This window comes from Lepidochelys kempii, chromosome 2 (genome assembly GCF_965140285.1).
Source record: "Lepidochelys kempii isolate rLepKem1 chromosome 2, rLepKem1.hap1, whole genome shotgun sequence".
Lineage (NCBI taxonomy): Eukaryota > Metazoa > Chordata > Testudines > Cheloniidae > Lepidochelys > Lepidochelys kempii.
Genome location: NC_136381.1, coordinates 101,406,516 through 101,433,867, shown reverse-complemented (window position 1 = coordinate 101,433,867; position 27,352 = coordinate 101,406,516). Strand labels below are relative to the sequence as shown.

Genomic DNA, 27,352 nt, shown 5'->3' with positions numbered 1-27,352 from the left:
CATTTTATTTTATTTTTCAGGCGTTAAGTTGCTTCTTTATTACCAATAGGACAAAACTGCTACTTAGGTCTTTGTTTATAATTTTCAATATCCAATGTGTCATGGACTAATCTTCAGAGATTGAGGATGTGATTAATAAAAGAATGAATCTAGCTGAGTCTCAATCTCTTTCAGGAACGCACAAAATGGGAGATAGTACAATGGAACCTTTAAGCATCTAGCAGACTCTAAAGAAAGACATACACCACAGGCATTATTCAAAGTCCACCAGGACATGAAATTGAATCTGGCAGCCCAGTAACATAACTAGAGATTAAGTAATGCCGGGTCCCCTCATCCTTAGGGAGCCATGAAATACAGACTCACAGCAGATCCTTTCTCTGCTTGTGGCTTTGCCAAATAATCCTAATAAAGGTTTTGTCGGTGTCTTCAAATATCTTTGATGGAAGATAGTTGAACAAATAGTAGATAAAGAAAGTAAGCTGCTGTGTTTATATTTATGAGATAAATTCTCACAGCTAGAGATGGGCCTGAATCAAAACCATAGATCAGAACAACTCAGAATTTTAAGAATAGTCACATCCAGATTTGCTGCCGAACTTTGTGCTTGACCCATAGCTCTAACCAAAACAGAGATCCAAAATTAACAGCTCAGTTCATTCTCTGTTCCTGATCCAGAACACAGGATTGCCACCCATGTATGGATTTTTTTCTTCCATCATGACCTCTCTTCCCTCCCCCCTTTTCTTCTTTTCCATAATACAGATACATACTAGGGTTAGGATAAATGTGCTTTTATAAATTTTCAGATGTTCTAATGAAATTACATTTTTATGCCAAGCTGGGATCATGATAGTAGTTCACATTCAGAATTCAGTGATTATTCAAGAATGGAGTTGGTGAAAAAAGAAGCTGGAGATTGGTGATAGGGGGAAAGTCTGTAAGATATCTTACCCCAGTCTCCATAAATCTTGGCTGCAGCTTGTCATGAATGAAAAAAACATATTAGACCAGGTTCTTGGTCCTGCTCTGGAGAAACTACTTGGAGTCCTCATTGGCTGCAGAGCAGGTGTAGTTGGCATCTCCAGTCCTAGCATTCCTTCAGCACCTGGCGTGTTCGGAGCAGTGCGTTCCAGCTCTTCTCAGCTAGTCGATAGTCACTTTGGGGACCACTATCAACTGTGCAGTTTAGAAAAGCCCTAACCTGTTTTAACGTGTGCTTGGGTGGAGCCAGGCAGAGAATCAGGTAACCCTAATTAGTTTTCTGATGCTCCCTCTGAGATGCACTGAGTACATCTCATCTTTAGCAGACAATCTGGGACATTGCATTTCTATCTGTCTCCATAAATTAATAGTTAGCTGGAACTTGCCAAAAACCTTTCTGTTATCTAAAAATCCTTCCTTTGGCTATATGTAAGAAGGAAGGTCCAGTGGTTAGGATGCTGACTTGGGAAGCTTGGGTTCAATTCTTGTTGCACCCCAGACTTCCTGTGAGACCTTTGACAAGTCATCAAGTCTTTCTGTGCCTCAGTTCTAGATCTGTGTTATGGGGATAATGGGACTTCCCTATCTTCTCTCAGGGGTGTTGTGTGGAATAATACATTAAAGACTTTGAGACACTTAGATACTGTGGTAATGAGGGCCAGATAAGTACATAAAATAAATAGGTATTACCTCTGTTCTAGGTTGGACTCAAGTACAGTTATGATTACAGCTAAAGGGAGACTCTGTCCCATAGAAATATGGATGAAATTGCCTGTCTTCCTGAGCCTCAGGGAATTTGAAAAGTGATTTTGGGGTTCACTACCAGAGGCTTCATAACCTGCAGCATCCTTCCTAAGATACGGCGAATTATGGATCTACTCGGGGTTGTACTGCATTAGACCATAATTACCATCCACTGACCTGATTTTCTCAGCAAAAACATCTCATTTTATTATCATTTCAGTCACCACTTTCTTGTTAAGTCTCCAGTCCTCTAAGCTGCATACTGTACCTCAGATCATAAAGATTTAAAAAAAAATTTTCTTGGCATTATCAAAAATGCAGTCTGTGAATTTCATGTTTTAATTTCATTTTAAATGGTACAGAAACAATTTTTCTTTTTCCTGTGTCTCTGATAATGTGTTATGGGTGAGTTCTCAGTTCACTGTGTACCTTGCTATCTCATTGTACATTTTTGTTAAATGTTTTTTATGATATATAAATGTCAATAGAGCTTTTTCAGTTATTGCTTAAAGAGACAAAAGGATATTTTCTTCCCAAACTTCCACTGGTGTTGATGAAGACTGGGAACAGACAAGAATAGAGAGGAAAATAAGGCTTGAGGGAAGCAGAGGTAGAAATATATGCAGCTGGAAGATTTTCTGTTTCCTTCTCTAGAAGCAGATTTTATACTTTCTCTTTAACTTGATGGACTTAGAAATTAGTTCTCAAAATCCAACAGGCCATGGATACCACAAGCAAGGTCACTGATGTTTCATAAGAGTGAAATTATTATGACTTCGGAATCTACAGTGTATTCTCTGATTTCTGAAGTAGTAGTTTGCACTTATATGATGCCTCTTATCCCAGGATTTTAAAACACTTTGCAATGACTTATACTTTAAATATGAAGAAAGTGAGGCACAGAGAGGTTAAATGACATGTCCAAACAGTGAGTCAGTGGCAGAATAGAGATCAATGACTGAGACAAGCGAACGTTGCTGCTGATAAGGACCAGGAGAACTATATGGCAGTGAGAATGCCACATCTTGTGTTGCTTTCGTATACTGTATATGCACCTAAAGACCTTTCAAAAGTGTTATCGGCCTCAGATGCAGAGGCATGTCATCTGACTACTAGTGTACCATACTTGCTGCAGATTTCTTGTAGGCAGAGACATCTCTGGAACTGAATAGTCTCTGAATAAAGAAATTGAACTGTGTGATGTAGGATGTTCAGGAAAAGAGGGAACCTCTGATTGTTTATTTCTTCTGATTTTGCTCTCCATGACTATTTTATCTGAGTGAAATCTGTGTCCAATGCCCTTACCGCTGAAACACACAGAGAGCCCTAGTGATGTACCATTTGATTCCAAACTGCTTATTTTTATAGCACTCACCAAAGTGTAGAACTGGCTGTGGATTTTTCCTGGGAAAGTGCCGTTATGTCAACATCGAAACTTTGGATGGAAATACACAATTCCGACTAGACTTTTGTTGGGAATGTTTCTCAGCTGCAGGATGGAATTTCTGGCCAAAACCAGAACGAGAGGCAGAGCAGAGACTTACATTGGGTCTCCCACATGCTAGGTGAGTGCTCAAACCCAGAGCTATTGGCTGCCCACGGAATGATCTCTTGCCTTTTTTTTTTTCTTCACAAAAAGTTTTCATATTTCACTCCAGTGTGGAATGAAAACAAATTTCAGAACCTACAAATTTTTCGTTAAATTTAATTCTTGTTTTCCAGATGGCCTTACTATTGTGCTAGGGAATTTGCAGGAAACACATAAAAGATGGGTCCCTTCGCCATAGGGTCAACCATGTACTTAAGTGCTTTGCTAAATCAGGATCTAAACAATGAACTGCACAGACAGTGAGCATATATAAGCTTGGAAGGATTAGATTTTTATCAGTTAATGTTGGTAAATGGCTATTTCACCTAACACACACAAACCAATTATAATAATTGAAATTTACAGATAGGCAAAGTAAAAAAAAAAAGCTTCTTGAGAACTTATTAGAGTTTAAGTGGTTTACTTCATATATTTTGACATGTGATATTGACAATTCGTGTTTTAACTGTTTTTATTGTCTGACTCCCCACATACTTTCCCACAACTGTGAAAATGTAAATTGATAACAATAAAAATAAATATTTAAAACCCGTGATTGTGCAACTGTAAACATTTAAATTGGTAAAAATAAAAATTGCTTAAAAATAAACATTGATATTATCAGTGAAAATTTTTAAAAAAATGAATTTTGCCAAACCAAGTATATAACTTACACTAAAAATATAGCGGGAGGAACGGACCTGGGTTACAGAAATAGAGAGTGGTAGATGGCTACTGTGTATTGTTTAAATCTAGAGAAGTTGCATCAGTTTAAATGTGTTTAAAACCAATCTCACTAAACTGGTGCAAACCCGCAGTTAAGACACTTAAATTGGCTTAACCCTCAATTAAACTTGTTTCACTTAATATAGCAATTTATCAATGCAAGAATTAAATGGTTTAAGTGCATCAATTTTGCAGTTTAACCAGATATTTTAATTTGATTTAAACTGGTGCAACTTTTCTAAAACAGACAAGCTCTTTATCAGAACAGAAGGAGTCTTACTAGGGATGAAATTGTTGCAAGTTAGATTGATGTCTAAGACACTTTTATTCTGAATGTGATAACTGCTTGATTACGCTGTGTTGCATCCCACTATTTAGCTCTAACCTACTGAGGAAAATGGACTGTGTTTGGTACTCCAATCAGTATTTTGTTCATTTTCGCTGTGTCTACTTTCATTTCCTGTGTCTTTTTATTAGGTGGCATTAAAACAAGCAGTCGTTTTGTTGTGGTTAAATGGCCTCCTCCTCTTCCTCCCAGTATTTCACTGATTCTAGTGTAATTTACATCTCAAAAACCTTGCTCATTTGCTTTTACCTACTGTGACTTGAGTAACCAGAGTCCCAGTCATCACGATCTCTATTTGAGGCATTCCTCCATCTTTTTGCCTTGTCAGAATGTTTGTCTTTTCTTCTCAGCAGTCTCTGAAAATCTTTTCACTCGTGTTTGAGTTTTCTCAGATCTCCTTTCAATAGCCCAGAGAACTAAAAGGCATCTTCTACACGTGAACCTCTCCTATTCTCCCATAGCCATTGAGTGTGTTATGTATATCTAACTCCAGATCGCTCAGGGCATCTTGTGAACCATCTCTTAAGGGCTTTGCATTTGTGCTTGTAATAGGTTCCCCTCTCCACCCTTTGACTACCACAAACAGGCTGAAGGCTTCCCAGTTTATAAGCACCAGTGTGTTATTTACTGGGTTCCCTTCACCAATTCACCAGAACAATCTTCTGCATCAACATACAATTAAAAGTAAACTTCTACCTCAGCTCACTTTTTGGGGAGGGACAGGACAGATTTCACCATCCTGAGATCCTGTTTCACCAGGCCCCTGCCACCCTTTCCCCCTTGCACTTCCTTCTGGTCCTCTAACTGTTCCCAGCTGATGGGTTGATTCTTCTCATTAGCTCATCCACCTCCTACCTAATCAAGCCACTGAGCACCCATCCCCCAAACTGGATCCACCCCAGGGGGGAAAGCTAGTACTTTCGTGACCAGAGTGCTGGGTCAGGTCTAGGCTCCTAGCACTCTGTCACAGTGCTATTAGTAGATGATATTGTGGCCCCTGCTCTTTCTTGGTGAAGAGTAGATGACACAGAAGATGGCGGGAGGGAGGGGAAGAAGCACAAATCAGCAGTAGGAATGGAGTCCATGTGAGCTGCTTTCTGCAAGACAGATAATAAGAATATGATTCTCCCTTACAACCAATGCATACTAGAGATGGACAGAGGAAGCAGTGCTAATGTTTTGGCATTGCAACCTTCATTATCCAGACTTTGGTTTAGCAAAATAAATATGTGGGAATCTCTGATGCAGAAGATTTCAAGGGAAATTATCTCCATGTCACTCATATTACAAACCGCGGTCTACCATGGGTGGTTCATATTTGAGATCCATTTTGGCCAGACCACTGAAGTTTGAGGGCTCACATACGCACTTTCTGGTTTGTAGTGTTTCTTTAACAAGCAAACAAAGTTTTTGTTTTACAAGATTAGTACCAAAAAACAGGGGTGATCAGATCTGGATTCCATTGTATCTGAAGCACCAGCATTTGGGGACTTGAAATTAGATTCTGATTTTTGACCAAGTTCTAATGCTGACAAATAGGATAAGATGACAATGAGCATCTTGGACAGGAAAACTTCTGTGTTTGGAATTAGTTTGAGGGTTCGTGGTCCCCAGGCAGCCTTTCCATCCTGGCCACCACCTACTGGCTTCCTAGTGACAAGTGGACTGAGTGCCTAATGGAACCCTGACCCCACCAGAGGCAGAGCCCATGGGAGTCCTGACTGGAAAAGTGTCCAGCTCACCAGTTGGTCCAACTGTACTACTGAAGTCAGAATGGGGTATAGAAAGGTGTCTGTGCAACTAGGTGAATTACTGGCTGGTTGCTACATCAGATGCTGCCTTCTTGTTTGACTCTTGAGCCCTGCTTCCCTGCCTTGCTCCTGGTTCCAGCTTTCCTGAACTATTCCTGGTTCCTGCCTTCTTCCTGATACCTGCCCTGGTCTCTGACTCTGGTTCCAGTTCTGACCCTTGGCTTGACTCCCGATTCCAACTCTGGTGTGACTTTTGGCTTGACTCCTAATTCCAGCTCTGGGTCTGACCACCCAAGTCCTGGTCATGACAATTAGGATGTTACCTTAAATGATCAAAGTAGACATCTCCTGGATTTAGCTGTATAGCAAAGAGTGTGCTTGGCCATGACCCTTCCTGACCATCATCCTTTATTATAGGGCTACTGTCTTCCCCAGAACTATGAAAACTCAATGCAATGTTCTATTAAGCTTTGTAGAACAGTGGTTCTCAAACGTTTGCATAGCACAGACCATATTTTAATACAGATTGTCTAATGAACCATGTAAATGCACAGTCCTCCCTTATATCTCATTTGTGCTCGTATAACATCCCTGTAGCAAATACAGCAATTGCTTCCATGGTAAAGTAATATTAGGAAAACATTTAATTTATCTGACCTGTCTTTAATGGGAAGTAGCGATTAGAATCAGAGGAGAAGCCATCACTCTTACCAGTCAACTTTCTGCAGACAACAGCAAGTGTTCCATGCATCAGAGTTTGGGAATCTCTGATGCAGAAGAGTTCAAGGGAAATTATGTTCATGACACTCATATTACAAATACTGATCTACTCTTTAATTGAGTTTCTTTTCTCTGTACCAACTCATTTTTCTGTCTTTAACTTGCAGGTTCTCTCCTCTCAAATCCTAAGAAACTATGAACACTGTTATCTGGTTGCAAAGTTTACTCTGTGCCTATCATTGTGCCCAGATTGTATCTGTAATTTTTTTAATTATACAAAATATCTGTGAAATACAAATATAGATGTTAAATTACAGTGATAATGGGAAATGAGGTCAATATAGTAAAGCAATATCTTCTAGACAGATGGTGAAGAATATACTATGGGAAAATAATTGTTGATGAAATAAGATAATTTTGTTCTCTGGAACATAAATATAAAAATCCCATAAGCAGCAAAAGTTGACTCTAACTATATGTTATTGATAATAATACTTAGCTCTTACTGATTTAGAGCCTAATCCAATGCCAACTGAAGTCAGTGGAAAGACTTCCATTGACTTCAAAAGTCATTGAATCAGGACAAGATTTTTTCAGGGTATTATGTAAACATTGTCTAACAAAACATGCGGGGCTGTATTATGGCCTTTTAACCACAGGCCCAGAAGCTGGCATAGGGTATACTGGTAAAGCAGTTATACTGGTATAAGTACATCAGCTCTAGGGCTTTTGTTAGCATAGCAATGTCGGTAAAAAAAAACAAAAAACCCACACTCCTAACCAATGTCTACCATCAAAAGTTTTGCTAGCATAAGTTTATAGCTCAGGCCTAAGTGATTTGCTCAAGAACCCACAGAGACACTGGCAGAGCCAGAAATTTAATTTCAATCTTCTGAGTCCTAGTCCTGTACCTTTTCCACAAGACCATCTTTCATCCTATCCTACAACAGCCTTCTGAGTTAGGAAGGTACGAATTATTAGCCCCATTCTACAGATAGAGGAACTAAAACCAGTGGTTAAAAGACTTTCCCAAGGCCCCAAAGTGAGGCAGAGCATGAATTAGAAAATAAAAGTAGCTAGTTCTCAACCCACCAGACCATGTTAGTCGAAATAGTTGCTTATTCATTTATCCCAGTAGTTCCTGGTCCAAATAGTTAAATGAAGCTGACTGCTTAGAGGGATGGGGACGGATCTTGGTTCTCTAATCTGTGTGCCCATTGGGCGTTGGATTGCATAGGAGTACTCCTGAGACCAATGCTCTTGTTGCTCTGACCAAGACCAGCCTAATGCTTCTGACATCTACTCCACAATAGTTACATGAGTTGCTCAAATAATCCATGTAGAGCTACAGACTGGGTACCACTTATTTAAGGTGTAGTTACTGTCAACAACTACCATATATATTCATATGAGTCTGTCACTAGCAACTGCCAAATTCTAAGCCTGTCTCAGGAAGATACTGCCACAAGGCCAAGAATCATGCCATTTAAAAATAAATTAAATGTGTAAACACATTCCTATGCTAATTGGCATAGATATCCCTTTTTTCCAATTAGAACCAGGTGTTCTGAATAGCATAAATCCCTTTGATAGTTTCATTTGGTTTGATACTTAATGAGTTACTTTCCTGAGCAGTCACTGCTCAACACTTAACTTTTTAACTTTCCTCTCAGGTAAATGCCATTAATTTGCAAGGTGATTTAGAATGCAAATCATGAACAGTGCTCAATACTGTTAGCTCTAGACCTTTATGAATCAGTATCCTATACACTTTAGTCAATATCTGTATTAAACACTTATTGACTGAAGTTTTATAGAGGTCTTATTCACAAAGGATTAGTGCTCCTATCATGATTTTAGATCTTTGTAAAAACATGGCAGTTGGGTTGCTTGTGCTTGACTAGGTGTCAGCTCCCTGACACCTCCGGTCTGTTAGCCACCCAAATAATCTCCTCTGGGCTATATCAGCCCTTATTTTGCCTTGAAGGTTAACAAGAGAGGCACATCAGTCCCCAAGATCCTTTGAAGCCTTCTCCCTGTAGAGTTCAGCCCCTTATCCACTGAACATGCTCAGTAATACCAGGTATGCTGTCCCCAATGGAACAATGTACCAGCTCAATTGATTCAACTCATGATCAGCTCCTTGTACAATACTACAGACATATATTTATAGTGAAAACAACCATAAATGTATTATGAAATAATGAGATTTAAGAGAAATGAGTAAGGATAATGGAAACCAAAGGGTTACATATCAAACAAAATCAATACTCACTTTCTAGAGACTAAGCTTAATTTATCCTGCTAACTTCCTATCTAAAGCAATTTTATGTCACCCAAAGTCTTTTTTCATCATTTCCAACCAAGGCTGATTGGGATCCTGTTTTCATTAATGTAAACGTGCTGTCCAGTTACTTCTTAGGTGCAGGATAAAGGGATACCTCCTTGCCTTCTAATTATAACCCCGAAGTTCATTGTCTGTTCTCAGAGACAGTAGAATCCCCAGCGCTTGTTTTTCTTGTTGATTTCACATCCTCCTGTTGACTTCATATATAAATGACTCCCCATTATGCTACCTTACAATGCTTAATTTACATATGGACTGATAGAGCCAGGTGAATCAACATCCTTTGTCTGGCAGAAACCTGTGTGTGAACTTGGCATGGATTCAGACTTTAGGAACAGATTTTCATTATACACACAAAACATTTTACATATTATCTGTATGTACATTTCACAATGATATTAATGATCATCGTGATCCTGATTTTCATTTAAAATCCTACATGACACACTTTGGTGAAACAGAATGTACATAACAGGATAGGATCTTCTCTTACTCCCTTTATCAGTAAGGTTATGTCTACACTGCACCTTTGTCATTAAAACTTTGTCGATCACAGGTGTGAAAAAACACGCTCCTGTCCAACAAAAGTTTTAACAACAAAAAGCGCTGGTGTGGACAGCGCTATGTTGGTGGGACATGCTCTCCCACCAACAAAGCTACCACCCCTCATAGAGGATGGTTTGAGGGCAGTATGTGGCCCTAAAATGAACTTCCAATCTGTAAGAGCAGTTAGCCTGTGAATAAAATGGTTTGCTTTAGCTCAGTTCAACTTTTGTGCAAAGATGCAGGTCAATTCTTATTTTATCTGCACCAGTTCAATCATCCACATAATATATTATGCTTTTGGTTTTGAAAGCAGAAATAACTACATCTATTTGCCCTGTAACGACTCAATACATGGCCCAATATGTAAATTATCTGCTGCTACACAGTAATTAGATAGTCAACAATTCCTATGGCATCGAGAGAGATTTAAATTGGATCCTTTCAGAGTAAAATAAGTGTTGCCCATAATAGGCTATCCCATCCCACCCCCATGTTTAAAAAGCTGGCTAGTTGAAGATTTAAACAGCATTAGGTTTGGCATTGTGTCACTATTGTGTAAATCCTTGTCAAATATTAAATATTAGAAAAATGTGTCTGGGGCATTCAGTATGTGATTTATGTGACATAATCAGCAAGGGCCAGGTTTGTCAGCAGCAACCTATAAATCTGAATCATTCCACTAAATATAAAGAATATTTTTTTTGGGGGGGGAGATTGTTTTTCTTTCTTATACTCTGCATAGTCCAGACTTTTCTCTGTGTTTAGGCACCCTACACATGAAAAAGTCAAGCCAAGCCCTGAGGCTAAGTGTAAAAAGACGGGGGAAGAAGGTTCCTCTTTTTGCATTAAAACAATACTGATAACATATATATATCTGACAATCTGAGTTCCAGAACATGCATACATATATATATATATATATATATATATAATATATATGTATGCATGTTCTGGAACTCAGATCGTCAGATAAAAGTAATAAAAATATGTCATTTTTTCTAAACATTTTTATGTGTATAACAGTCTGAAGCTCTTTCAGATATGAAGACTGTAGGCCATGTGGACTTTTGAAAGACTTGCATACATATATATAACTTCACGTCACTCAGCATTATTCTTCTGGGACTTTCCAAACAATTGTGTTCATATAAATCCCCAATGCTTTGTTAAAAATATATCTATATAAAAAGTAGCTAATAATTTCCTTCCCCTGCCACTAAACATATATATAAGTTACAGCCAGAAGTTATTGCTTGCGTTCTGTACTAGGAAATACAAAGGCAAATTCAAAAAAGACCTGGTCTCCTTTCTTTCTTTAAATTACAATTTATTGCTTTAAATCATAAAAATAAAACAGTCAAATATGGCATAAGGAGACTCTCAGTTGAAATAAAAGAAAAGGCAAAACTGAACTTCCCATAAACCCAAATCCCATAAAGCAGAGCTTTGTACAAGACCGTAATTAAATAAGCCCTGAAGGAGTTGTGGGGGGAGGGATAAGTATATGTAAACTTTCCAACATAATAAAAAAACCCAAAACACTATTATTATTTGATTTGATTTTTTTTAGCAAAGAGAGAACCGTGTGTGTGTGTGTGTAAAAACTATACCAGCTGCATGTGAAAGACCCAACCAAGGTATGCAATAACATACAATGGAAATTGTAATTTAGAAAGTCTAAAGTTTGGTAATAACATTGTCTAAAAACATATCCGCTAGGGCTGTCAAACAATTAAAAAATTAATCGAGATTAATCACACTGTTAACAATAATAGAATACCATTTATTTGAATATTTTGGGTGTTTTCTACATTTTCAAATATATTGATTTCAATTACAACACAGAATACAAAGTATACAGTGCTCACTTTATATTTAGTTTTGATTACAAGTATTTGCACTATATAAAAACAAAAGAAATAGTATTTTTCAGTTCACCTAATACAAGTACTATAGTGCAAACTCTTTCTTTATTATGAAAGTTGAACTTACAAATGTAGAATTATGTACAAAAAACTGTATTCAAAAATAAAACAATGTGAAATTTTAGAGCCTGCAAGTCCACTCAGTCCTACTTTTTGTTCAGTCAATCACTCAAACAAGTTTGTTTACATTTTCAGAAGATAATGCTGCCCGCTTCTTGTTCACAATGTCACCTAAAAGTGAGAATAGGTGTTCTCATAGCACTGTTGTAGCAGGGGTTGCAAGATATTTACGTGCCAGCTGCGCTTTAGATTCGTATGTCCCTTCATGCTTCTATCACCATTCCAGGGGACATGCGTCCATGCTGATGACGGTTCTCCTCGATAACAATCCAAAGCAGTGCAGACCGACACATGTTCATTTTCATTATCTGAATCAGATGCGACCAGCAGAAGGTTGATTTTCTTTTTTGGTGGTTCGGGTTCTGTAGTTTCCACATCAGAGTGCTGCTCTTTTAAGACTTCTGAAAGCATGCTCCACACCTTGTCCCTCTCAGATTTTGGAAGGCACTTCAGCTTCTTAAACCTTGGGTCAAGTGCTGTAGCTATCTTTAGAAATCTCACATTGAAGTACTTTCTTTGCATTTTGTCAAATCTGCAGTGAAAGAGTTCTTAAAATGAACAACATGTGATGGGTCATCATCCGAGACTGCTATAACATGAAATATATGGCAGAATACGGGTAAAACAGAACAGGGGACATACAATTCTCCCTCAAGGAGTTCAGTCACAAATTTAATTAACACATTGTTTTTTTAATGAGTGTCATCAGCATGGAAGCATGTCCTCTGGAATGGTGGTCGAAGCATGAAGGGGCTACAAATGTTTAGCGTATCTGGCACAGAAACACCTTGAATGCTGGCTACAAAAGTGCCATGCAAATGCCTGTTCTCACTTTCTGGTGACAATGTAAATAAGAAGTGGGCAGCATTATCTCCTGTAAATGTAAACAAACTTGTTTGTCTTAGCAATTGGCTGAACAAGAAGTGGGACTGAGTGGACTTGTAGGCTCTGAAGTTTTACATTGTTTTGTTTTTGAGTGCAATTTTGTAACAAAAAAATCTTACATTTGTAAGTTGCACTGTCACAACAAAGAGATTGCACTACAGTACTTGTATGAGGTGAATTGAAGTATACTATTTCTTTTGTTTATCATTTTACAGTGCAAATATATGTAATCAAAAATAATATACACTTTGATTTCAATTGCAACACAGAATACTATATGAAAATGTAGAAAAACATCCAAAGTATCTAATAAATTTAAATTGGTATTCTATTGTTTAATGGTGCAATTAAAACTGTGATTAATCGCAATTAATTTTTTAATCACGATTAATTTTTTTTTAGTTAATTGCATGAGTTAACTGCAGTTAATTGACAGCCCTAATACCCACCTAAGAGGCATGTGCCTCTTAGGTACTATGTAAGTTCAGGAATACAGTCCCTATATCTTTCTTCCACAAGTTTGTCCTCAGAACCAACATCTGAGACAAGGTGGTGGATTCACCTCAGAATGTCTACCATCCAGAAAGTTCTTGACTGAATCATAGACAAAAATGTGTCTTCATCTCAGGATTTTCTTGCTTGCTGGCTCAGACAGAATGATTCACATAATTTGATGTGGCTATTAATTTTGTTAGATGACCAAGTAGGAACTAGGGAAGGGCAAGCCAGAATATGAAGGGCATACAGTTTGGTTTTGGATAACCATCCAAAAAGCTTGGATGCTTACCTGAGGTTTGTCCAAGATAATCATTGGTCTGGAAAATTGGACTGGTAATCTCACAAGAAGATGCTTTCTCATGATAATTTGGGACTTCAGCATCCAGGTGGCAAAGTAAATGAAGAGGCGTTAAAAAATAAAGGGATGTTAAATGTTTTTGACCTAAAAAAAACCCAAAAACCTTGGCTTGGGCACAGACCAAGTTTTTGATTGGTTGTTCGAGAGGAAGAGGGGTTCCTAACCAGTTCATTTCTAGTAGCAATGAGGCTTAATAAAAATATACAGGGCCTTTTTCTTTTCTCATTTATACCAGTATGTATCAGGAGTAATAACACTAGTGTAAGACATGTGTATATGAGAGCCCATACAGTTCTTAATTGAAATTCATATCAAGGCTTGCCAATATTTACTGCAAACTTTACACACTGACTTAATGACCCAGAATGCTAACTAATGTCTCATTGACAGGATACCTGATAAGCTGCAAGACAATGCAGAAAAACAGAAGTATCTTGAAACAGAGGTGTGCATGGTGAGCTGTATGTACAGATTTTAAGGGATACTAAAATATCAGTAGTGTTAGAAAATAAACCTTTTTTAAGCTGTTCTACTTCCACCTGTGCCTAGATGTGCCCCAAGCAACCAGCATGTCCATTCATGGGGGTAGGAAGATGCATTTTAACATTATTTCAACGTTTTGTATTGATTTTTTTCTAAAGGAAATTTAGTTGAAATAGGCTGTTGGAAAATTTTTGATCAGCTCTATTGCTCAAGGTGGAGTTTCCTGGCTATATAAGAGAGGAAACTTCCTCGTGATAGGCCCTCAACTGGAACTTACAGGTCCCCTTGGTATATAATAGCCCAAATCTATTAGTCTTAACAGCAGCCCTGGAAGGTCATCTTAGGGTTATGTGGACATTTGGGAGGTGAAGATTCCATTTTGGGAATCTGGAGGTTGGGGTGATCTTGTTCTGAAGTGTGTTCTTGCTAACAGTGGTGTTTCTTGGGGGTGAGGGTATTTGTCAGTTTTGTTTTGTATTGGTTTTAGTAGAGATGGTGGAAATTTTTAAAAATTATTTTGCAACAGTTGTTTCAATTCACAGGGCATGAAACTGACCCATGTTTTGGTTTTATATGTTTTTATTCAAAAATTTTCATGGAAATTTTTAATAAATACAATTATGGACATGTTTTGTTGGTAATTTGAATTCAGTAAATAATTATGGGGCCGCAGGGTTCCTGTATTAATGAGTCTCTCTAGAGGAGTTCCATGGAAAGGGAAGAATTGGGTAGACAAAGGAAATGCAGTAAAGCTAATCTGCCTGGATTTCAGAAAGGCATTTGATACAGTACCACATGGAAAATTATTTGTTAAATTCGAGAAGATGGGGATTAGTATGAGAACTGAAAGGTGCATAAATAACTGGTTAAAGGGGAATCTACAATGGATCATACTGAAAAGTGAACTGTCAGGATGGATGGAGGTTACTGGTGGAGTTCCTCAAGGATTGGTCTTGGAACCAATCGTATTTAACATTTTTATGAATGGCCTTGGCACAAAAAGTGAGAGTCTGCTAATAAAATTTGCGGAGGTATAGTCAATACGGAGGAGGACCAGAATATCATACAAGAAGATCTGGATAACCTTGTATCATAAATATAAAGGGAAGGGTAACCACCTTTCTGTCCACAGTGCTATAAAATCCCTCCTGGCCAGAGGCAAAACCCTTTCACCTGTAAAGGGTTAAGAAGCTAAGATAACTTCGCTGGCACCTGACCAAAATGACCAATGAGGAGACAAGTTACTTTAAAAGCTGGAGGGTGGGAGGGAACAAAGAGTCTGTCTGTCTGTCTGTGTGATGCTGTTGCTGGGAACAGAACAGGAATGGTTGCCGGGAACAGAACAGGAATGGAGTATTAGAACTTGTTAGTAAGTAATCTAGCTAGAAATGTGTTAGATTTCCTTTTGTTTAAATGGCTGGTAAATAAGCTGTGCTGAATGAAATGTATATTCCTGGTTTTGTGTCTTTTTGTAACTTAAGGTTTTGCCTAGAGGGATTCTCTATGTTTTGAATCTGATTACTCTGTGAGGTATTTACATCCTGATTTTACAGAAGTGATTCTTTTACTTTTTCTTTAATTAAAATTCCCCTTTTAAGATTCTGATTGCTTTTTCATTGTTCTTAAGATCCAAGCATTTGGGTCTGTGTTCACCTGTGCAAATTGGTGAGGATTTTTATCAAGCCTTCCCCAGGAAAGGGGGTGTAGGGCTTGGGAGGATATTTTTGGGGAAGATGTCTCCAAGTGGGCTCTTTCCCTGTTCTTTGTTTAACATGCTCGGTGGTGGCAGCACAGGGTTCAAGGATAAGGCAAAATTTGTGCCTTCAGGAAGTTTTTAACCTAAGCTGGTAAGAATAAACTTAGGGGGTCTTTCACGCAGGTCCCCACATCTGTACCCTAGAGTTCAGAGTGTGGAAGGAACCTTGACACCTTGAAAACTGGAATAATGAAAATGGGATGAAATTTCATAGTGCAAAATGCAACATCATGCACTTAGGGACTAATAACAAGAATGTTTTCTATAAGATGGGGGCTTATTGGTTGGAAGAAACAGAGACCAAGAAAGACCTGCATGTATTGGTTGATCACAGGATGCAGCCATGCAAAAGGCTAATGCAATCGCAAAAGGCTAATGCAATCAGGCAAGGCATTTCCAGTACGTATATGGAAGTGTTAGTACCATTAAAGAAGGCACTGGTGAGACCACCTCTGGAAAACTGCGTGCAGGTCTGGACTCCCATGTTTAAGAAAGATGAATTCAGACAGGAAGAGTGCAGAGAAGGGCTGCCTGGATGATCAGAGGAATGGAAAATCTGCATGGTGAGGGGAGACCCAAAGAGCTTGGCTTGTTTAGCAAAACCAAATGAAGGCTGAGGGGAGATATGATTGCTATTTATAAATACATCAGAGGGATAAATACCAGGGATGGAGAGGAGTTATTTAAGTTAAGCACCAGTGTGGACACAAGAACAAATGGATATAAACTGGCCATCAGAAGTTTAGGCTCGAAATTAGGCAAAGGTTTCTAACCATCAGGGAAGTGAAATTCTGGAAGAGCCTTCCAAGGGGAGCAGTGGGGGCAAAAAACCTAACTGGCTTCAAGACTGAGTTTGATAAAGTTTATGGTGGGAATGGTATGATGCAACTGCCTATAATAGCATGTAGCTGATCTGCCACTGCTAGCAGAAAATATCTGCAATGGCCAGTGATGGGACACAAGGGCTCTGAGGTACTATGGGGAATTCTTTCCCAGGTGTCTGGCTGGTGGGTCTTGCCCACATTCTCAGGGTTCGACTGATCACCATATTTGGAGCTGGGAAGGAATTTCCCCCCAGGTCAGATTGGCAGAGACCTCGGGGGAGGAAGGGTTCACCTTCTTCTGCAGCGTGGGACGTGGGTCACTTGCAGGTTTAAACTAGTGTAAATGGTGGATTCTCTGTAACTGAAGTCTTTAAATTATAATTTGAGGACTTTAGTAACTCAGCCAGAGGTTATGGGTCTATTATAGTAGTGGATGGGCAAAGTTCTGTTCCCTGCAATGTGCAAGAAGTCAGACTAGATGATTATGATGGTCCCTTCTGATCTTAAAGTCTATGAGTCTATCAACTGCTGGATTCACTGATCTCCCCTCTACAAAGTACCAGTTTATGCTATGGATAGAGCAATAATGCCCCATGTGTCTGAAAATACCTTTTGGGACTTCTCTTCATTATAAAATCAAATGGTGTTAAAACACAACTTTGAGGAGTTGAATATAATGTTCGCACTCAGTATAGACAGGAACAAGTCAAGTTTAATATTCTGTCAGCTGAACATGGTTAACAGTATGGGTCCATTAAAGTTTACCCAACACAATGTTAAACATTATAATCCCTGTCTATATTGATTCTGAAGTCATGTTTAACATCATGTTAACACAACTCCCCAAGATAGAATTCTAACACTACCTAATTTTCTCATGAAGACAAGCCCAAGGGCAGGAGGTTGTGGGGGGCCAGAGGCAAGAAAAGCGGGGCCAAGAGATCAGCATGGGAGTAGGTTAGGGTCTGTGAGACTTTTACTGACAGTTCCTTTCCCCTTTTGTGCTGGCCCAAATTCTTCCCACCTTAGGAGAACTGATTACTTGAATTTCACATGTTGTAACTCAAGGAGTTTCAGAGGGAAATTTTACCCTCTTGTGAATTCATTTATCGGAGGGTACTGTAACATGAGACCTGTAGTGTCCTTTATGGTACAAAGGTGTTGGGACTTTGAATATAAAGAGGACTCTTAGTGAAATGGCAACACACAAACAGGACTCTTCCGTTTCCTTTGCTATCCAGCTCCTAGACTAGCTAAACACAGCCTGTGCTGACTGATAGCATCAGGCGGGGTCTTTCTGGACTGGAATGGAAGAGACAGTTGGCTGCATTGCATGGTTAATGAACAGAAATATCATAATGTTTTGAAATATATTCTAGAAAAGATAATTTTCTTTGATTTAACCTTGCCCTGACAGTGTTGTGTGAAGCCACTCACAATGACACTGTGCTGCTGAATACAAACCAGAAAGTCAAATTGGCCAGAGACAGATATGTCATTTGGTGTCCAAGTCGACAGCATACCTGGTGAAAAGTAAAGTAAGCCTTTTAAAATATTTCAGTTTTAGTAATCTAAGGTGCTGTTAGCAACACAATATTTTGATGAATATGATTTTTTATCTTGACAGCATCCCTTTAAACAATGCAAATAATATGTTAGACCTCATGGACCAAATTCTGCTCTCAATTAAAGCCCTGCTATTATTCCAAAGTATCTTAATTGGAGTTACTCCTGGATTTACACTGGTGCAATTGAGAGCAGAAATTGACAAGGCAAATTGTGAGGCATGCTGAAAATATGTGTTTGTTCCAGGCTGTAACCGTGGCACTGTGCTTAAGCACCATATTGTTATACTGCATGGACTTTGAGCTGAAATGAAAAGGAATACAATTCATCTTCAAATTAGATTGCAGGGCCGTGTGTGTTGTCAGTTTATCAGTATACCAACAAAATTGAGGCTGTTGAATGAAAGTTGCTAGGTGACTGTATGCAGCTGTAAGAGTCAGCAAATATTGCAGTTAGCTGACTCAGCCAACTGCTTCTTGACACATCTCTATCTTTAGAATTATTGACACATCTCTAGTCATATGGAACTGATATTTAAATGTTACCCTACAGTCTGACTCACATAATGGCTGCAGAATTTGTGTCTTGGGGCAGGTTGAAGGATTTGTACATGGATTTTTCCTGCACAAATTCAGTTTTTCATTTAAGATAAAGTCTAAAATGCCTTGTAGTTGATCTTGCATTCTGATTGGCTGATCAATTTTAATGAATGGCCTTAAGTCATAATAAAACAACATATTTTGCACTACTTCATCATGGAAGTATCAGTTCACTCTCAGATTAGCTGCTTCCCCTTGCCTCTTAAGAAAGTGTTATTTCTTTGAAAACAAACTGTAAAATTTTACTGTATTTCTTTTAAACTTTAATGCTTAACATTATTACAGTAGGTTGCAGCAAGCTATTTGTGTGATGTGTTGAGTTCATGCTACAGAGCAATGAACTATGGGTATTTTCATACAGTCTCAAGTTTTAAAAAAAAAGTATGAAATAGCCCATTACACGTCCAGACCAAACCTTGGCAACATTCCTATGCTGAAATTTTTAACTGTCATCCCACCCTCCCTCCCCACCCTGGAAAAAGCAAAAACAATGTAGGCACAACATTCCTAATTTCATATTTCCTCTTCAAATCTATTTTATAATATTCATGACTTCTTCAGAACACGCTTAGTTGTTTCATAAGGACCATTCAGACATTGTGATTCAACCTAGTGTCATTTTGAGTCAGAAGAATCATGACATGTTGCTCATCTATATAACACAGTGCCATTTTACTGAGTTTAGGTTTGATATTCTTGGCTAGGGTAGAGCTATTGGAGGGATGCCATAGGATGCCAACTGTAGAAATTGCCTTCCAGCTCAAGGGTCTATGCAGATCCCTGACTGAAGTGTCTATGACTTCCTCAGACCATGTGAGTGTTTGGAGAGGTGCCAGATTATCTGAAGATGTTCAGTGAAGTTTATGAATATGTAGAAAATTATACGTCAGGAAGGCGAGCTACCCCAAAGGAGCCAAAGACACAGCCTGCAGGCTTCCGAGGGAAACTGGAACTAGAAATAAGATCCAAACCATATATATTCACAAGCTTCTAACATCTAGTTGGATCCAAAAAAAGGTTTTGTTTTTTTTTCCTTTTGGATCTTCATTTGCTGAGAGTTGAATTCATTGTTATTTGTATCCGAATATGCAGAAAATAGTATTTTTCTTCTTTCATTAAATTACTGCTTTCAAAATACAAAAACTGATTCACAACATAGATTTGTTATCAACATGCAGTGGAGGCAAAAACACAACAAAATGTATACACTATAAAATGTATGTATTGTGGTTAAAAATCTGACTAGCTGGGAAATTTCCCGTGCATACCTCAGTCTTCAGTAAGTAGCACGTTTCACCAGAAATACTTTGGTCAACAAATTTCTACTGAAATAAACCTCATGAGTTGACACTAAGTTAATTAAAAAGTGATAAATCTCTCTTTCCCCAGTCTATCACCTGGGTTTTTTTTTAAAAGAGAAGCTTCAGGTTCACAACATTAAGTCACATCAGCAGTCACTTAGGAACACAGTTTCCTTTTAATTTGGTACTCCTGAATCATATTCTGTAGAGGTAGATTTTTTTGCTTTTATGTGTTATAAATAAAGGACCAGATCCTCAACTCATGTAGGTCACCATTGTTCCATGGAAACAAATGTTAATTTACACCAGCTGAGGCTCTGGCTCAAGATATTTAATTGGTTTGTAAAATCCTCAACTCTTGGGATGGGTTGTATATACAGTACTCTAATACCAAACTGTCCAGTGTAAACTAAAATTGTACTGCACCATCACCACTAGGAAACAGCAATAAACTTCCTTAGGAAAAATCTTGATCTGTGTTAGGGTAATTATCTTCATATTAAATTTCCCCATATTACAATTTTAGGCTTGATCAGGGGTTCTCAAACTTCATTGCACCGTGACCGCTTTCTGACAACAAAAATTACTACATGACCCCAGGAGGGGGGACTGAAGCCTGAGAGTGCCCAAGCACTGCTGCCCCAGGCAGGGGACCAAAGCCTGAGCCCCATCACCTTGGGCAAGGGGGCCAAAACCCAAGGGCTTCAGAGGGTCCTATAAACTAAGCCCTGCCAAGACTTAGTTTATAGGCTCTGGGTAGGGGGGCTTGGCCTCAGGTGGTGAGGCTCGGGCTTCAGCTTTGGCCCTGGGCCCCAGCCAGTCTAACGCCAGCCATTAAAACAGGGCTGCAACCCACTTTGGGGTCCCGACCCACAGTCTGAGAACTGCTGGGCTAGATTAATGAAACTAGTTTCTTCCCTCATGGATGTTTATATGTGACATCCATGCTAATGACAGTGAGAGTCTTAAACACACTAATTACAGTGTCGAGCATGGTGCAGGTAACTGATAGCTGAGCTTCTCCATATAGATGTACCAAATGAACCTCATTCTTGAGCTGCAACACTTTCCTGTGGTTACAGTGCTTGGATGCTATAGGAATAGCTGGTGAACACAGTATTCTGCAGCAGCAGCAGCTGGGCTGAGTCTGGGCTTCTGACTCCAGCCCTGGGAGGTGTGGGGGCTCTAGTCCCCTATGGGAAGCCCCAATATAAGCTCCTGTGTTTTCTATTCATTTTCTGATCTTTGCTCTCAGTGCTAAATCAAGTTGGTAGAGCAGAAACCTAGGAGCCTACTACTACTTCCAGTATCAGTTTTACCTTCAAGATCAAAGCTGGTGGACCTGCTCTCCAGAAACCAATCAGGTATCTCCTTCCAGGAACTGACCAGATGACTCATTCCTCATTATGTGATAGTGACCTGATAGCAACCCTTTAACAAATTCCCACTGATAATATGCCTCTTCACTTTAAACGGCTTTCTGCACTTTATCTCTCAGTGTGTACCATGGCATTAGGAACCATTCTCCATGCCTGGCTATAAGTTTGCTCCCTCCGTGCCTGACAGGTCGTAACAATTCTCATTGGTAAATCTAATTGAAATATTAATTGCAAATACTATTGATTGTGACATTAGGGCTAGAATCACAAAGGAACTTAGGCATTTCAAGGCCTAACCCCATAGTGTAATCCTCGGCCCCCAGTTAGGGCTCCCATTATTATCCATGGGGCGAGTTAGGCACCCAAGAAAGAGATTCTCGGAAGCCAGCAAGCTGAGAGGGGAGCTGCATAAGATTGCCAGGACTGAAGTGCAGAGGAAGGGGGTGGGGCTCAGAGCCAAGAGTCACAAAGGTGCCTAACACCTATTAATCTGAGCCTGAGGTGCCTATCTCTGATCAGAATTCTCAGCTATGAACACTGCCCTGGAGTTAGGTCCCTAAATCAGATCAGCCATTTCTCATGAAAAACCAGAAAAGGAGTCCTCTCCAACCTGTTACTGGCAATACCATAGCAGCTAGGTACTCATCTGGGATATGAGAGACACAGACTCAAATCCCTGCTGTGCCTGATTTGGAGCAGGGATTTAAACCCAGGTCTCCCATCTCCCAGAATAAAGATGGGCCCTAACCACCAGGTTATGTGGTATTAATGGGTGGGACTCTCTCAGTCTCTTCTGTTGGAGCTATTCCACTTTGTATAAGTACTTAACTACTCATGGGGCCGGAGCGAGATGAAAAGAGAGAGATTGACTATGGCCCAGTGGCTAGAGATGGAGGAGAATCAGGTTCAAGTCCCTGTCCCAGTGGCCATTGGGACCTGTTGAGGAGAGAGACAGGGGAATGCCTAGTTTAAGCATGAGCAAAGGCTCCAAGGAGTTTGTAAGATGTGGAGTGGTATCAGAATTGAGGTAGCTTTAGGCTGGTATGGTATGGTGCATGCCTAGCAGCAGAAATTTAGGTAACTACAGAACTTTAGGCATCTACAGGGTTAGGTGGCAGCTGTGTGGTGATTTTGAGAATGTCAGTGGTACCTAACTGTTGCATTTAGGCAAAGTGACAAAGGTACAGTTAGGCGCTTAAAGTATCTTTGTGGATCTAGACCTTAACCACTATTTCTCTTCTTTAGTGTGAAGTCAGATTTCTACAATTGTAATTTCTAGTCAGAAAGTCCTAAATATCATGCTGTTTATGCAAACCAGTTTCAGGTTAAGAACTGCCACTGAACTGTTGACTATTTCTGTTGTATGACTGGTCATCTAGAAAATGTATTGTTTCTGCTCCCTGAATGAATAACTGAAACTTTTAAAACAGAAAAATAATAAAAACCAAATTACCCATTGACAAGTTTCCAGTGCAAATTGACAAAGAATCATCATGAGTAAAGTTTGGATACATAGGAGTAGAGTTGGTCGGGAAATAATTTATTTTCTCCTGAGAAACAGTTAAATTAAAATGATTTTTCTTTAGTTTATGTTGAAAAAGTTCCTGAACATTTTTTGTTTTAATTGAAAAACCAAAAATCACCCACCTCCCCCAAAAAATGTTAGGTTTCAATTTTTTTCAGTGAAAACAGAATAGATTTTTCAAAAGATTTCCATTTTGTCACAAAGCCATTTGCTGTCAGATAACATATTTCAGTGGAAAGTTTTCTACCACCTCCATTTTCAAGATTCACAAATATTTTCATAAATACCCAATGGCTGTCAAAATACTTGAGAACTGTACATAACATGACCCCACATATAACTGTGCATCGAACCTCACTGCTATTATGCCCAAAGAAACTGGTAAATCTTATTCAACCAGCTCTTCCCACAGGAATGGAAGGAAGTCTCCTCAGTTGCACGGGAAGCGCCACGTTGAAAAATATTTGTGTAAGGGTTTTAAACAATATTGAGTAACAAAACTGTACAAAACCAAATCTGCTTTGAGTTACAGTAATTACAGAACTGTTATAGTGCTAACATTTATCAAATTAAATATTTACTATAAATAGTTCATCTAGGTGTAGCTATGACCCAAAATAATTGAACTGGAATCCTTTTGAAAACTGAATCTCAGACTTTCATAGTTATCATTAACTATATCTATATGTACAGAAAGAAAATATTGGAATGGATAACCATATAGGATTTTTTCAGATTTCACCTTTCTTGGCTTCTGGTACCACATACCCAAAGTGCACTTTTTTCAGATACGTTTTTCAGTAGATATTTTACCTGTGGGACAAATGCATTTTGTCAGCGGCCTATCTACTCATTACCTACCTAGAATCCTACTGGTAATCGGCTTTTTAAGATCACACATGAAGACAAACACTGCAATAGGTCTTTACTTCTTTTTTGCCATATGCCTGTTCATCACTTGGTTCTATTTTCATATCAAAGCAAAAGAAAAAAAAAATGACAGCCATGGCAAGACAGTGGTCTCAACTACTGTGGATAAATCAATCCATCACACATACAAAAAAGAAAACCAATTCTGCCATGAAACTTAATCACTAAAGGTCATGTCGGGGAGTGAGGAACAGATTAAATTAGCATAGTATTAGATATGGAAAATGATTTCTGTCAAAATCATCTTTACCACAATTATAATATGTTAATTACGTATTTCATTAAGGAAGTTGATTATGGTTCACAGATGAAATCATGCAGACGAAGACACCTGGAAGGAAGCACTAGAGCCTGAAGCCTCTCTCTCTCTCTCTCTCTCTCTCTCACTCACACACACACACACACTTTCTCGCTCACGCTTTAGCAATTTCACTCAGGCTCATATAGAAGAGCCTTTGTCAATTTTCTTAAAGGAGTATCAAGTTAGTACAGGAGGTCAGGGAAGGGGGAAAAAAACTGCACACACCAAGAGATGAGTATATAGCATTTTTGTTCTCCCTCTTTAAGTGCTCAGAATAAGTGTTGGTTTATAACATCCTCTTTCTTTTTTAACGTACCTGTAGCTTCTAGCACTGTGTGCAAGAGACTTCAGCACAGACTAATGGATCTGCAACTGTTTCTTTTTTTCACAGGGATATGAGCATGCTGAAGGTTTTATTCTAGCTATTTACAAGAGGCATAGTCAACCATATAAATACAACACATCATCTAATGAGGGTGACAATGAGATAGGAATCTGCACAGCTTGGGTTCCACAAAACAGTTACTACCGTCAGCAATGTTACGGGTTAGTTAATTTCTTTTGTTTCTTTTCCATGTAGTTATTTGAACATGGCGAACAGCCCACGTCTTTTGGTATTTAAAAGCAGCACTCAATAAAACATGTGCACCCCTCCTCATTTTGCTTATAAAACTCTGCAGCTGAATCTAAAAGCCTTTAAAATTCCCCTTGACAACACAGAGGTGGTGGCAGGAATTTCAGAGTATATGTGATGGTGACAGAGAGGGAGGCAGCATTGGTTAGGTAGGGAAAAAATAATGATCTTGGTCAATTCTGACTCAGGTAGCAGCAGAAGTGGAATGAAGAGTGATACTTAGTGCCACAATGTAGGGAGATTATATGTATCCTTACAAAAAACGGTCCCCGTGATGCCCCTGGGAGTGAAAGTGACTGAGTTTTAGTCAAATATAATTACCTCACTGTAATATTTCCTAGTGAGTGAGAATGCATCGATGCTTGTGTGCCCTTGTGCTGATAGATTTTGCCACACAGAATAATCATTGTTGGAATTAAGCATAATTGTCAAGAAAGACTTGGTCATCATGAGAGAGACCGTCTCATACAACTGTCCTTTTGCTTTCCAGCAGTAATTACTTTAGTAATTAATCTCTGTCATTTAACTGTATTACATTTTGAAAAGAGAAAATGGAAGAAAGACCGGTTTCTGACTAATTTACATCACAGTTTAAAATCCTAGAATAGGGTGAATGAAGTGTCAACGTTAGCCCTTTCACAGGTTTCTAAATCGGTCTCATTCTAACATTCAGTAGGAGCCAAAATAAGAGTAAGTGGCTAACGTCAACCCCATAAAATCTTCTTTGCTTGAAAGCTTTCTTCACACCAGTTCTTACTGTTGTATGTAATAGTGAACAACACACTGTGCATGAGCACTGATCACTTTCCCCTATTTGCTGCTGGTCACAACAGTAGCTTCCCATAAGGCAGCACCAGCATTTGTTAATGCCAACATCATAAAGTAAAACCAGTATTTACAAAAGTGGTCACTGCTTTTGAATGCCTTCATTTATTGATGTGACAGTGGTTGTGATTTTAGATATGTTGAATGCCCATAGTCCCAGACGAGTTTGATAGGCGCTGCAAGTGCTCTCAACACCTTTGGAAATCGGCCTCAAGATGGGCACCCAGAATCAGTGCCCATTTTTGAAAATGATGGCCTATGCAAATAAAGATGTTATTCATGCTAATAGTCCCTTTTGCTGTTGTAAGTGGGACTAAGAGAGTAAGGATTAGCCCTTGCAAACAAGGGCTGCAAGGCTAGGCCATAAATGTTGTCCAAGACTTACCTAGCTCATAGAGGCCAAATCCTGCTTGCTTTGAAAATCAATGAGGTGACTCACATGGAGAAAGCAAGAAAGAGTTGGTTATCAGTGCTTTCCCCTTATTTCATATTTTTTTCTTACTAAGGGCCCAGTCCTGTTCCCAGTGAAGAGTCAGAATGAGTTTTTCCATTAACTTCAAAGTCACTGAGCCCTAAATTTCCCTGACTTTCTTTTCAAATGTCAAATTCATTGTGCCTTTAATTATATCAGATTTATACTATGGTATATACTAATATGGTTTACTAGATAGTATAGTGTATTAGTACTCTACAGTATATTCACTACTATACATAGCATACTATCTAATATTTTAGATATACTATAATTATATATTTGTTTAAAAATACCATTTAATTTGTTTTAGTTGGTTTCAATTTTTTTTATATTTGGGTGAAATTGTGTGATGACAATTTTCAGCATATTACCCTGAGCGGTTCTGTATATTTCTACCCTCACAAAAAAAATCAAGCCAATGAATCAATTCAATGATTTCTGCATCCAGCTAAAAATTGTTGTTTTTACAGCCCACCTTGATTATCATACACATTTCCATTTCCAGCCCACCTTGATTATCATACACATTTTAAAGAGAGTGGTCACTTTGGATGGGCTATTACCAGCAGGAGAGTGAGTTTGTGTGGGGGGGGGCGGAGGGTGAGAAAACCTGGATTTGTGCTGGAAATGGCCCAACTTGATGATCACTTTAGATAAGCTATTACCAGCAGGAGAGTGGGGTGGGAGGAGGTATTGTTTCATGATCTCTGTGTATATAATGTCTTCTGCAGTTTCCACAGTATGCATCCGATGAAGTGAGCTGTAGCTCACGAAAGCTCATGCTCAAATAAATTGGTTAGTCTCTAAGGTGCCACAAGTACTCCTTTTCTTTTTGTTTTTAAAAAAATATTCTCTTTTGTAAATTATCTGGTAATTTAATTTCACTGGTATGTAAAATAATCTCCAGCAAATAAAATGAACCATGACACCTTCAGCCTAATCGTATTCCTTGGGAGATATACTTAGAAAGAAATATTTGCAACTTTGAATCTTCAAAGACCAAGGTCAATGTGAGAGTCATATTGTCACTGGCCATAAGAATGCCCTTTCTCCACCTCATGAACCATGAACCTTTCTCACCCCTCTTCCATCCATACAGTTGCTAGCCATAATCTGGGGAGGGGGAACGGAGACTGCTATTCCAGACAAGCACCACCATCAAGACAAGCTTCCACAATATGGGACACTGAGAGGACAGACTCATGTCTCCACCAAC

At 38.9% G+C, this 27,352-nt stretch overlaps 1 long non-coding RNA gene across 4 annotated transcripts in view; it reads right to left on the bottom strand.

Annotated features, from left to right (window-relative positions):
- The window catches only part of LOC140905946 (uncharacterized), a 58,623-nt gene that overhangs the window by 12,039 nt on the left and 19,232 nt on the right, over window positions 1-27,352 (bottom strand). The gene's annotated exons all lie outside the window — the stretch shown is intronic.